Source organism: Echeneis naucrates, chromosome 20 (assembly GCF_900963305.1).
Source record: "Echeneis naucrates chromosome 20, fEcheNa1.1, whole genome shotgun sequence".
Classification (NCBI taxonomy): Eukaryota; Metazoa; Chordata; class Actinopteri; order Carangiformes; family Echeneidae; genus Echeneis; species Echeneis naucrates.
In genome coordinates, this window is record NC_042530.1 from 11,476,464 (window position 1) to 11,490,987 (window position 14,524).

The following is a 14,524-nucleotide window of genomic DNA, read 5'->3' on the forward strand; positions in this document are numbered from 1 at the left end:
ATAAACATCTGGAAACTTTCTGACTTCAGCAATGTGTACTTTTGTGTTATTTTATAGATGTGTGTGTGTGTGTGTGTGAATGTGCATCTGTCTTGTCTCATGCTTTTGTACTGCCTGTCTGTCTTGCATCTTGCTGAACTCTGGACATCTTCACCTTGCTGCACTCCTTCCTGGCTGGAGTAGAATGATTATCCTCTGGAACTGACGTTAAACATTGTGCACATTATACAGGAAAGAAATATCTAATATAACTTCTATGGCAACCTTCAAAATATTTACCATTAACTGACAATGACACACCGGCATGAGACACTGGACAAATCTCCAAAAGGGACAGAGAGGAGAGGGACACTAAGCAGTTCCTGCCAAAAGCTGACGGTAAATTAGAGAATGAAACAAACAGGGAGACGTATCGCTTCGCAATTAGGGAAATGTTCACTCGCCCCGATCACACAACGTACATTTATACAGTATATATATATAAATATATGTGGATGTGCAGACATCACGCATTAGATTCTAGTCACTTGAGTTCTAATGTAACTAGCCTAATTTGATTTTTGATTTGGCTACAAGTATCAAACTTCATTAAATTGCTCACCAAGACCTGTGCCAGAAGAATACCTTTTTTTCTGTTTTTCTGTCACTTGTACTGTGTACCATGTCAGAACATGGTTTCTCGCCCTCTAACATCCTCTCATGTTCCAAAGGGACATTACGAGACGGGGCGGGATGTGGCCAGCTGGTTAGCATGTTAACTTCAACAGTAATCTCTGCAGCACTCAAAACTCCACATTCTGCTGGTAATTTTAGTTCATTTCTAAACAAAAGTAATTTTTTTACATTTTTTTTTTTTACCCTTTCCATGAGTAGTTTTCAAATATAATAAAATACAGCCACATTCACCTTTTTAATATGTGGGTTATTTAAAGTTATAGCATACTTAAAAATCCACACTCATACCAAAACTCTACCTATGATGCGATTGTATTTACTTTTTTTTTTTTTTTTTCATAATTTCAGACAAAACACATCCTGACAATTACATCGAGGGCCTCATTACTGTTGAAAGCTGAGTTCTTTTCTTCTTAATGGGCAACCACTATTGCAATGTTAGCATTTAGATGTCAATGGCGTCAGCCTTTATGCTTTGTCCAGACATACACACTGTGGTTGTAATTATTGTTTTCTGTGGAGATTTGGAGGTCGCTGGCCCCTAACCATTATTTGGTTTGGACAGACTCTCTGTGGAGCTCAGATCAATCTCTTACCTAGAGAACATTCTAGCATATTTCTACCACCAGCATATTGATTTTTCAATGAGCAGGCTCCTGTTGAGTGTGTGAGGTGTTTTCATGCACCACACATAGGGGATGCAGCCTACAGTGTGCGCAAATACACACACTTGCATGCACTGTACATGGTTCCTCACAAACAAACAGACACTCACATGTGTACACACTTGCACGCACTCACATACATCATTTATTCATTTCTTTAGACACCCATAGGCCATTCTGTGTATAAAATGCACACATCAGCATATTTAGTGGCTTTGGATTTCCAACACATACACACACACTCACACTCTCTCAAATACATACACTCCATGTTAAAGCAGACAGCAAGTGAGCCATGTCCTAGCCAAGTGTCTTCCTTTCTTTACTACACACACTATTCAGCACAGACCGGCCTACTGACTGGTCCGCTTTTTTTTTTTCCATCCACCAGCTTCCGAGGCTCATAATGTTTTCATCTGGTGAGTGCGGTGCCTGATGACGTCTAAACATACTCCTGGAGACACCTGCTGTATTGCAGGAGCCACCACAGTGGCATTTCTCAAAGATTCTCAACTGTACAAAATATAGTCAGGAAACTTTACGGGTATGAAATCAGAAAGAGGGCCAAGTTGGAAGATGGATCTGACCTATGAGTAACAGGTAGTCATGTAATAATGGAGTACTGAGTAATAAAGACTGGGAACGAGGTCATAAAGACTACAGACACGAAGAATGAGTATGTGTTTGTGTGTGATTGTGAGGGAGAGAGAATGAGCGAGCGAGGTAGTGGTGGTATTATTGCTATCTATAACAAAAAGAGGGTGTTTTGGATTTAACAGCCTGATGCTATCAAACATGACTGAAAGACACACGCGTGTGTGCTTGTCGGGAGGTGAAAAAGAGAAAGTATTGGATAATTTATTGAAATCCATGTCTTTTAAATGCAAATTGAGTTGCGTGTGAAATGGTTTCATGCAGACTGACCAGGTCAAACTGTGTTGCTATTGTTGTGACTCAATAAAGCAAAGAGTCTTTTTCTGTCCAAGTGTGTGTAAAAACACACAAGTCTGCAGAGTGGAAATGCAGCTGAGGGCTTTGGCACTGGCGCTTCAAGAAAAAAAGGGGCTGGCCGGCCAGCATTTGTGGGGAGGTGGGAGTAATTGTGCTGGAATTTGTCAAAAGCCAATAATCATTCTGTTGCAGGAAAGGAGTACTAAATCAGAGCGCCAAATCAATAACACATTACTTAGAGTATGGAAGTATATACAAGACTCATCAAATTGATTATTTTTGATGCTACAATGGCAGTTTCATTTGCCAGGGCCCTCAACAACTACTGTTCAATTACCAGGGCTGTGTGTGAATTGGAAAAAAAAGCAAAAACAAAACAGAGAGCAAAAACAGAAACGTAACAAGACAAATGGATATTTATTTGACTAAAATAAACCCTTGGCAGAAATAGAAATGAGGAATGGTATGTCACAGTCAAGCTTTGGTTAAAAGATGACTTGTTTCATCGGACATTGAAATTTCATGAATATATTTTCCAAGGGCCCTGGAAAAACGGAATTTATCATGACTTTTGTACAGGCCATAATGTCACAGGGAAGATTAGTCAATTTCCCGTAATGCATTGTGCATGTAACAGTATTATTGTTAAACATACGCCCTCCCTGACTTGGTTACAGAGTATGATGGTTGCAGGCAGATAAAAAAAAAAAAAAAAAAAAAAAGCTTCTGCGGAGTATGGTAAGTATTTAAAAGCATTTAGTTTCATGATTATGCTGAGATAGGTAACTACCCAGGTCAATATCATGCAGTAGATGTCTGTTTCATTCTGAATGAAGTAAGAAAGCGGGAGAAAAGTAAAGGAAGCAGAGTTACAGATTAAAAAAAAAAGGAATCAAATGGCCTGTATGAGCTGTTCCGCACTTAGGTCAAATTCCTGTTTTGTTTGAAATAGCTGCATTTGAAAAAGTTGCTAAGAATGGCCTCGACCAATGAACTCTTTTTTCTAATGGCTCTAAGTCTTCAATATGGGGCTATCAGGAGAGACAAGGCGCAGCAGCTCCTTGGATGATTAAAAAGTCATTTCCTTAACTGTCCTCCCAGGATTTGCAAGCTTTTTTTTGTAAGAAAACATTAAATTGCTCCAATCAAGCATAAACGTATCCTGCTTGTGGTGTAATTTGTACTGCTGTTCGCGTGGTGGGCGCTTATTTGTCATCCTTTTCCTTTGGCACTTTTCCCAACCGCCTTGATCAACAATTAATGGATGAAATTGCTTCCCTGTTACTTATGGCTGTGGAGACAGATGCAACAATGCAAAAAAACAAAAAAACAAAAAAACAAAAAAAAAGAAAGAAAAAAGGCCGAGTTTAATTGAACAACCAAAAATGAGTTAAGATCGGTTGAGCTCTATTCATGTCGCACTTAAATGATCTTCGCTGGTCTTTTTTGTTTTAATAGTTGATAGCACTCTTACAGTACGATACCATCTCTTAGTAAATACAGTAACGCAGCAACAGCAGTCCGCTCTCTCTCTCTCATGTCCACTCTATTCTGCTTTTTGTCTCTCCCTCCCTCTCTCTCTCTCTCTCTCTCTCTCTCACCCACCCTGTTCTTTCACACAATGACCTTTAGTGCTCTTTTCTTCATTGCAGGGACAGGCTGGGGCCTGGCATCTGATAGAATCAATATTCTATTATGATAGTGCGTGGAGCGTGTGGGGTTTTACAACTCCGCTGTAATAGTCTCTCTATTTCATCCCATGGCAGCCATGGCCTGAGGGATCATCCAGGCTTCTCCAGGCTCTATGCTCCCAGCATTGCCCCATTTCCATTAACGTCGCAGGCCTCTGCCTACCAGGGGACAATCTGTTTGACCGATGGATGTGGTTGAGAAGGAGTCCAACCCAGGTGCAGTGTATGTCAATAGACTGTGCAGTAGGCAGACCTGGGTGAAATAATACATAAATGGCTTTCCAGTTTTAAAAGAAACAAGAGGGATACTTGTGCTATTTCTCTTGTTTTATCCTAGTGCTATTTGCTTTGTGAAATTTACCGAAGGAATTTACCTAAAAACTAAATCAACGGATATTTGAGATTATAAAGGTGTAAAATATCCTATCCTAATACATTTATCATTTATTAATTATACTGCCTTGCTTTCAGTAAAAGTAATGACTCTTTGTGATGTTCCTTTTTTTCCTTTTGACACAGAGACAGGGATTTTGAAAGCAACACAAATGTACTGGCTTTGGCCCAGATGTCCCCTGCTCCATAACCCAGCATGTCAAACAGTTATTGATTAGAAGAGGACAGGTTTGCGCTGGAATAAAGGGAGTGCTAAAGTGAAATATAAAACTATTAGAGCTCACCAGGAAGGCCCCATAAAAGATTGATGCCATTGTGTCTGTCTCTCCCAAATAATTAACTAATGGGAGTATTTGACTTTGCCAGATGCAGTTGTGGTTTAAAAATCCTTGCATTTAAATGTCATTTCAGTATGGAGATCCAATCTGACTTTTTAATTGCAGGCAATAAAGATTGTGAGGTTAACAGGGCACGCTGAAGGAAGCCATGCATTGTCGTCCTCAGAGAGCTCCATCAAACCTGCATTAGAGCCCATTTCACTCTAAAATGTTAGCATTTGATGAAAAATTCATTAGAGGAAGTCAAAAATTTGCCCTTTGCAGTCCCTTAAAACTATCTAGTGCTCTCATCTTTTGGAGAATATTTGCCTTTTTAATCCTCAAACTCACCGAAACATTCATCACACACGCACCACACTCACGTCTCCCCTTCCTGCAAAGGAGTTGCCTCTGACAACTTGCACGTTCCTCATTCCCACAAACTCCAATGCCATCTCTCCATTTGATTGAGAGTTGGGTGACTGGAGGTGCATGATGAGGCCCCTCTCCTCTCATATTCATCATGATGTAACCGTGAGCAACCCGGATCTAAATTACCTTCGTCTGGCGTCATTCCAGCACATGCTATAAATGAGGTAATCGTCCTTGACTATAAAATTTGCATTTTCAAGACTTAATTGCTATCATTACATTTTTGTGTAATTCTATTAATTTAACAGAATGGGTGATCAGAGTCTTTTTTTATGGTTATAATTTGCAGTAAAACAATGCATCTGCAAAGTAGAAAAAAAAAAAAAAAAGTCTTGAGTAGAAAAGGGGTGAGTGGAGCATCAGGGCCACTCCAGCCTCTCATCATGAATTTCCATTATCCCCTTCCATTTTAAAAAAGCTGAGGAAAAAATAGCCCAGAAAAAACTTGCACTAACACACGGACGGACACAAAGATGTGTGTTTGTGTAAGCCAGCATGAAAAGCTCTTTCGGGCCAAAGACAGGAAATGCATCAATTATATCCCATCATTACATTGTGTGGGCTAACTGAAGCTTGTGTCTTGATAATGTTGAGCCAGGCTCTATTTTTGCCACGCTTTTTTAACGTCGCCTGCCTCCCTGTGCATATATGCACATGATGTCAGCTGCACTCAGTAGTGCCGTCTCGAAGAGTATGGTGGAGAGTATGGCCGATGACGCGGAACAACAGAGCCATCAACTTCCATTTATGCTTCCTGCGGTGACCTTGCCACAAACATCTACGAGGTTCACAAGTGCGCCAAGCTAAGTGCCAGCAACATTCTGCAACCCGCTGCATTTCCTCGCACTCTGCTGACCTTAAAAGTGTGGCCTCAATTTGGGGGAACGCTGGGAAGGCACACAGGAATTATGCTCCTCGTTTTCTTTTCTTCTTCTTTCCCATTAGTCAACTTTTATTAACATATTCTTAATTTTGATTTTGCTGAACTGGGTCTAGATTTCTTGCAGATGCTGCAAATCAACTAGGAGCTTTGCAGCCTTGTTTCATTGGCGTCCCCTTTGGCAGATCGAGCTGGTAAACTTCCAGGAGACCTATTAGCCTCGTACTCTATTTTTATAATATTTCACCTACTTAAATAGCACATGCTCACACTTTGCTCATTCAACTGTAATTTGAATTATCTACATGTTTACATAGTTTAGATTAAGCCCATACTTGCATTATGATACATCTCGCTCTGAGCCAAGGCCTAGGACTATCATTATTATTCCTCTAGCTTGAGCCAAACGCAAGTATGTGGCAAAACTTTAGTGATCAATAAATAGTGGGCTGACACAATGAATAAATTTTATGCATGTACCAGTAGCTTCAAAAAATCCCCTGAAGGCACTACATTTCTCTCTAGCCTCAACATGCAACTGTTTGACAACACTATAGCTTAAAAAAAAAAAAAAAAAAGCAGCGGAGGATGAATGAATCTTTTCAGAGCTTTACCTCCACTGTGCACAGTATCAAACTTCTGCTACATGGCCAACAAAAAAAAAAAAACCTACAACAAAAAACAATAGTGCTAAATAAGTAAGCTATTTATGGTTTAATCTGAAATGTGATATTTGAACTAAACGGAATTTATGGACCAAGTGAACACCATGTTGCCCCTCTGGAATAAATCATCCATTGGATGAGGAAGTGGGCTCTTCAGTGCAGTTAGTATGGGAGGATGTGGTGGAGCTCTCTCCCACGTCTCCCACATCTCCCGCTCCCTTTCTCTGTTTCTCCTCTCTAACACTCATCCTGACTTCTGCTGACACTGACCAGGTGGCATCGTCACAATGGAGCTTCCATGGAGCTTTCAAACAGGAAGCAGGTAAGGCCTGGTGCGCCGGCCCCGGTGCGTAACCTAACAGCGAAGAAACACTTTGCTTTGACGGTGTCAAGCAGCATCAGCTCAAGCTCCGCTCACGAGGTGCAGGAGAAGTTTCCGTCTCCGGGTCTCTGTTTCAGCATGCGGGGTGTGAGTGCCAGTGTGTGTTGTGCGTTTATTGCAGATGTGGCTGGGAGAAGCTGTCAGGAAGGTACGCGCAGGGCATCGTCAGAGCACAACTGACAGGGAACTTTAGTGTGTGTGTGTGTGTGTGTGTGTGAAAGTGAGGATGGTTGACTCACCTTAAGACAATCTTTCATGGCTGAGCTGCAGCTAAAGGCCCAACCTACGGTCTGAATGTGTAAAAGCATTTTGATCGTATTACAAAAAAGCAAAATATAGAAGGAAGGAATTTACACACATACACACACACACACATAAACATATTACTCCATAATTACACGCTAGCTTATAGCAGCGTGCTTTATTGTTTTCTATCCACACACTGAACCCATATAAAATGTATATTCACTCATACTGTATGTAAACTGTGTCGAGTTCCATATGAAGCCTGGAAATAAAACGATATAATGTACGTGGGAACATTTAGCAGCGTACGGCAGCATTGCAGAGCATTCAGTGTTACACCTCAAACTGCATAGGCCGTCAGTGTATCCCTCACATCTCACTTTGTTTGTTTGGCTATGAAATTCTCAATCATGCGTTGAGAGGTGCAACTCGTCTTGACTATCGTGCTAATCTCCATCCATCAACGCACTAAGCTGCCTGTTCTTAAGAACTATATCCCATGTGATCTGCTTATTTGCTTATTGACATTTGTCAATAAGGATTCAACACTTTTCATTCTGCCGTAACCACAAAAGTCAATCCTTGTTTGCGTTGCTGATGATTGATTTTATAATTTAGGAGGAGAAAGAACACTTTTTAAGGTAAAATTGGCAGCTCAACAGTTTTCTTTGTCAACTTGAACTGCTGAACTCTATTTTATCGCTGCAAGATAATTCTATTTAACAACTTACAACAATAGTGCTTTCATTTTTCTTAGTCACCAAAGTGTTGTGTTTGTTTGTCTACAGCTCCCAAGATGGGATTGTTGTGCCAATCTAAATGTGAAGCTACGTGGCTCTAAAGTTGAATTGTTATACATTTATTTTTCTGCAATTTCTCAATGGCTCGTGAGCTCACTGAATTCGAAGCCCAGGAATTGTGTTGATAAAGAACTGCTCTTCATCAACATCTGTTGTGAAAATCAGCATTTAATAGCCAAGCACATTTGGATGTGTTATCTTGTGACAATGATATACAGAAGATGAGGAGGGTGAGGGATGTGTTTTGGCCACGAGCATTCTTGCGCTCCACAAGCAACATTAATTGTTATGCAAACTGCTCCACCCATTTCTTGCATACATGTTTATCATAACTTGACACTGGACTGGATAGACATGTTTCATGCCCCCAGAGCAGGAAAAATCCCAAGTGTGCCAGTATCATTAGTACTGATAATACGAAATATAAAAGATAACAGTACATTTGTCACATTAATGAATTAAAGAGATGCTTTCTGAGATAGTGCACAGCTGACCAAGACTGCCAAATACATATCTGATCCTACAAATGGCAATACCTTTCTGAAGAACCCCTGAAATGTTAAAAGATCCAAAACTGTATAAACAGCTGGATTATTTTAAAGTTTAAGTGAATTGTGGTTTAGCTTTTTTTGGGATAGGAAAAACAAACAAGTTAGATGACACTGAAAATGCTGCGGCTGAAGTGAGTTTGTGTGTGAAATGTCAGTTCAGCCGTTAGTGGGACAAACTTCGATTTCAAGTTCATGCAAAATACATGAATGAGGTGATAAAATAACCTACAAGGACGACAACAGCAACTGACTTATCAGTGCAAGACCATATTGCTAGACTTCATGAAGATCCGAGCAGACAGAAACAACAGTAAGCTTTTGAACTTAAGCAGAAACAGTTGCAGCATCTGTTAGAAGATAGAAGAAGGGCAGCACTATCAATAACAGAAGACTCTGTGACTGTCCTTGAAAAATTATGCCATGCACAAATCACACTTTAAGTGTCCTTGCATTGAAAATTAGACTTCTAAGTACAGAGATAAATCAGAGACCATGCAAAAAGATCCACTCAACAATAACATCTACTCATAGACTTGCTCACGACTGGCATCCTCTTCCTCCACAAAGACTTATTTTTGATTGTTATCAAAAATAAAGGTTACTATAAAAAGATATTAGAGAATTCAATTTTTATGAAGACCAACGAGTTGTGTACTGATTTTGCTACAACTGACTCTTCACCATTTAAGATTTGATTGATCAAAGATTTCTCTTTCTTCACTTGATTTGCTTTATTCCCTTTTGAGTTCGAGCATTAAAAATATTTGTGATATAACTGCATATACAAGAGTAAACTTTCTCTATTAAAAACCTCGACATGTGCACGCACACTGACATGCACTCTTTCTGTGGAAGGCCTTATAACATAACTGGCAACCTCCACTGGCTGCGCCTCCTCTGTGCTTCAGCTCAGCAGCATGACACCATCTGTCGACTGGGTGCTGTTTGTTTGGTGCTGCTTGACTTCAGCTTGAGAGGGATCCACTCTCCCACTCCTCAGGTGGTACATGCAGTGTTTTAGACGAGTTGTCATGAAGCGTGCGAGAGGTGACAGTAAGCCAAGGTGATGTCATCGGGAGTTTCGGAGAAGAGAGGAGAAAGGAGAGGCCTTTGAGCATCGACGCTGTGTGTTTCTCCACGGAGCTATCCCCCTGCTCCCCCAGGTGTGACAGATGTGACAACCAAGTCAGACCAGTATTTAGCACCTAGAGGTCAGGTAGAGTTAGAACCAGCGAAGCCATCCTCCTGGTCAGCATCAGGTGCTCTCCTTGGGGATGAGCGATGTGGAAAACCAGCTACCAGCCCTGACCCTGTATTACATAGTGTGTGTGTGTGTGTGTGTGTGTGTGTGTGTGTGTGTGAGTTTATGGGCACCAGAGAGGGGGCATCTCCTCCTGATTGAAACTGATGTGTGCTGATTGGTTGCCAGGTCGTGCTCAGCGGCGGCTCGGCAGTGTCATGTGAAATTAGCAGCCATCAGTGAAAGACCCTCAGACCTGGGGGATTCATTAGGGACAGCCTAACCCCATTTCAACACACTGACAGTCCTTGACACTCACACCCTTGACATGCATACATACAAACACACACACGCCATTCCCATCTGAGCCCACTTTAAATAATGACTCCCAGCTAAAAGTCTCACCAACTCGTGTGTATTCATGTGCATGTGTGTGTTTGTCTATCGGTGCATGTGCAGTCCTCTCTGTCTGCCCCTCTGCAGATGTGTGATGCTCGCGGGTCACCTTAGCAAACACCACGGCAACCGCACATCAGTTAGAAGTGTCTTGTCCTACAATCAAGCAAGATTGGTGTCTTTTCCAGTAAAGCATCAGAGCGGAACCTGTTACGGTGGTGACTGTGACGTCCACTCAAAGAGCACTTTATTAGGGACCTGCTTATTCACTTAATCATCCAGTCAGCCAATCAGACAGCAGCAGTGTAAAGCATCGTAAAGTCCTTTGACTCCACCTCAGAAGCTTCATAAAAATCAGAATGGGGAATATCGTCAAACCTCAGCGGCTCTGACCATAGCATGATTGTTGGTGCCAGCAATGCAGGTTGCAGTATTTCTACAGTTAGTCAGTAGGAAAGTTTTTACTTGCTGCTAAAAAATCATGAACAAACAAACAAACAAAAGACAACAACACCCATCTTCTAGTATCTACTTACAGCATGTCACAAAGCAAACTTTCATTAACCATTAAATATAAAGATAGAGACAGCGAGCGGTTAGCTTGGGTGAACAACTCGCCTGGAAGTATCAAAATTATAGTAATAAGTCTAAGGTGCATTTATCTCAAAAAAAGTATTTGTGCTAAACTAACTGTCTCCTCTACCTTCATGTTCAACATGCAAGTAATAAAGTGGTGCCAGCGTTCTCATTGGGAAAAAACTGTACACATACAGGTGTCTGTTTTATTGGACAGCTCAGCCCAATAAGATGGGATAAGAGCACATTCTCTGCATAACAGGATTCTTAATGTCTTCAGCTTGGACACAGCGCTCTCTCTGCGAGTGGGTTTGGCTCTCAACTGGGAAAAGCTGAAACAAAGTCCCTTTCCCTCCCTGAACAACATGCGTGTATTTTTTTTTTTTTTTCTCTTTTTCATTCCCATTCACTAACCTCACTTGCATCATTCCCCCCTTCCTTCCTGCCTTTCCTTAGTATTCCCCGCCCCTTCCAAAAAAAAAAAAAAAATAAATGCAGATACATAGCCCATTTTCTGCTTTTCGTCTTCTTTTCCCATTAAAGCATCCCCACACACAACTCATTCAGTGGAGGACATAACCTGAAGACAAATCGCTTTCGTGTTGCCAAATTTCTTTTGGAGAGCACATAAATGTCGCCCTTATTGGAAAAGTGTCAAAGTTATATTCGAACGTAAAAGTGCTGATGCAAATTTTGTAACATTTATAGTTTGTCATCATTATTTTGGTGGCATGAAAGTGTGTGCGTGTGTTCAGACACACATATAAAGTACATTAGTGGAATCATTCGACACAAGCTTTTGTGCCAGTGTGTTCATCTCTATGCCGGATCAAAGCTGACGACTTTGAACTTGGGTCCATTTGCCCTCATGAGAGCTCCCTTAATCCGGTGCTTCCCAGTTTAGGAGCACATCGCTGCAACGCTGAAGCTCTGCTCATTAGAATTAGAGACATTAGTTACAACCAAAGGAACTCTATTTCACGCACATCTCCCCAACTGACTAAATGAAGCTTTGCAAATCCTCCACAGCTTTTAATAGCTGCCACTAATATTACAGGTCACAAATGATTGCACCCTCAGACTCAGATTTGGCTGATGAAAGAAAAGCTGAGATTATCAGTGTTATTTACGCTTGTGTATCACTCTGGCATAAACACGCATTTATGGAAATGCAAGCCCTCTACAGTAATGCACTTTATGATGATTTATGCGAGAACAGCTCATGGAGAATGTGGCAACACAAGTGGCATCAAACCCTGATCAAACATTTTTCTTTCTTTCTTTTTCTTTTTTTTTTTGTAAACCCAGGATGTTTTTATCTGTTCTGTTTTTGAAAAGCTGACTGAGAAATTTTGCTCATAAATGAGCATCCGCACACATCAAGCGACAAAGGCTCTGCCTGTGTTTCGGATACACAAGAGCGGTCCACACTGTAGCATGATGGCTCCACCTTCACAAATCAATTATAAAGTCTGGAGTAAATAATAGGGTGCATGTCTAATTACCCAACAATCCAGAAGCTTTTGGGGGCCTTGCCAATGAAACTAACATGTATTACCTCTCAAACACACAAACGCAAACATGCATAATTGCAGTTGCACTTGCGTACCTACCTAAAAGCGCACACACTGAAATGAACATATAGTCACAGGTACTCGATCTATCGACCAATTAAAATAAGAGATTACTATGTTGACTGCATGTGTACCTCTCTATATAAATGTGTGTATGTTTGTGTGTGGGCACTGTTGCCACGCACAAGCGGAGGCAAGCAGGCAGGCAGGCAGGCAGGCAGACCTCACATTGCCCAGAGCTACTCGGTAAGGATTCCCGATAAGGAGAATTAGTCAAAACTTGGGAACTGCCAGTCAGTGCCAATTAAACTTTAATCTTGGGCTGAAACAGGCGCAAATAAATTAAACCCTTGTGAGCGGCAATGTGCGCGCTCCTGATAATAGGGGATTGAAGCCGTCTCGGAGCGAGGCTGCATGTTCCTCAGCTCAGCCATGGCAGGGAGCGGTGCAGGGGGAAAACAGGGGTAAGGCTGCTAACAGAGTGAACTGAAAAGAACTCTTGAAGTTGACAGAATCATAAGCAGAAAGACGTAAAATACTAGAATCCTTGATACTAGAAATTGCAGCACTTGGTTTTTCTTTTCCATCCTCCACACCCAATTCCACATGCACATAAAGAGGCATCGTAAATGTAAGTATTCCACACCATTCACACCGAAGACACAATGTGCCTATTTTTTCTTCCCTATTCAAGACATAGAAAAATAGGAATATTTTCCTGATAGATATGCATTTACACTTGATCTATGAATGCAAATATCAGTAGAGATTCTTCCACCGTTCCCCATGGCCCATGCCTAAACACATTATCCTTATTAGAAATGCCAGCGAGGCATGCAATTGACCTCCGTCAGTCCAACACTTTTCTCATAGTAAACTCTGCATAAGCCCAGTACTATATTTATGGTAAATGTCTTTGGACAATATTGGGGTGGAATCATATTGGACCTTGCAGTGCGTGGAGGAATTTGATAACCAAACCATGCATGACATGCCCAGCACCAAATGGAAATGATATTTTCAATCATGCTCAGGCATGGAAAACACACTGCGCAAGTATCAACCAATATAATATTAATAATAAAGAAAGATCTACCCTTCATATCAGCCAGGGGAAATACTTTTTATGTTGCAATATTCAAAAGTATGGTTGTCTCCATGAGCACTGTATAGAGCGGGATGTTTCATTAATATTTTTTAATGAATTAACAACCTTATCTCTATTTCTAGTGCCCGACCTGTGCTAGCCCTGTGTTTAATTTCAAAGTAAATTTCTTGGTATGTGAGCGTGCAGCTTAGGTATTAATGTCATGCGCTTCATCAGCCAATGCCATGATTTATTCCAGAGTAGCGGTCACATATATCCCGATGTCTTAAAAATAAGCCCCTGAGAAATGCTGTAATGAGAAAACAATAACATTAACAATATTAGCAACAATAATGAAAATAATTGCCAGTGAAGCAACACTGGTAATCACACATGGAGAAATACCTCTGTGTTTGACCGAATCGTACACAATTATCTTGCATGTGTATATAATATAATTAATTCTATGTCTGAGCCTCTTAGCCTGAGGCAATCAGCATAGAATCAGTTTTGTATGTATAATAGATCAGAGCGCAGTTCATGAATAAAACAAACGTGGGGAGTATGCAGCAGTGACTGTGAATGTTTGTCTTTGGACAGCAGAATCAAAGTGAACATGTAATATTGTGATAATCCATACTTGATGAATTCAAGGGGCTGACTTGCCTTAGCTAAGTTCAGCTAATTTCTAGACATGGCTTGCCTCCATAATTGAGTTTCCAATAACATTATGATTATTCCAGCCCACATGATAATTGAATTCAAGGTATTTTTTTCTTAACACTGCAATATTGTAGATGTGTGATTATTATGCATTTGCATGTAGATTTCAGTGCCTTCCTGAAACTCATCACTTTTCTCCTAACTGGATTTCCTATATTGTAGCATACATTTGGCTCATAATAAATGATGCGATCCCCTCTTGTTATGAGCATGGAGTCAATTATTCCAAAAAGTCCATTTTTATATCAATTTTACCCAACGTAATGATATTGCAAAGAAG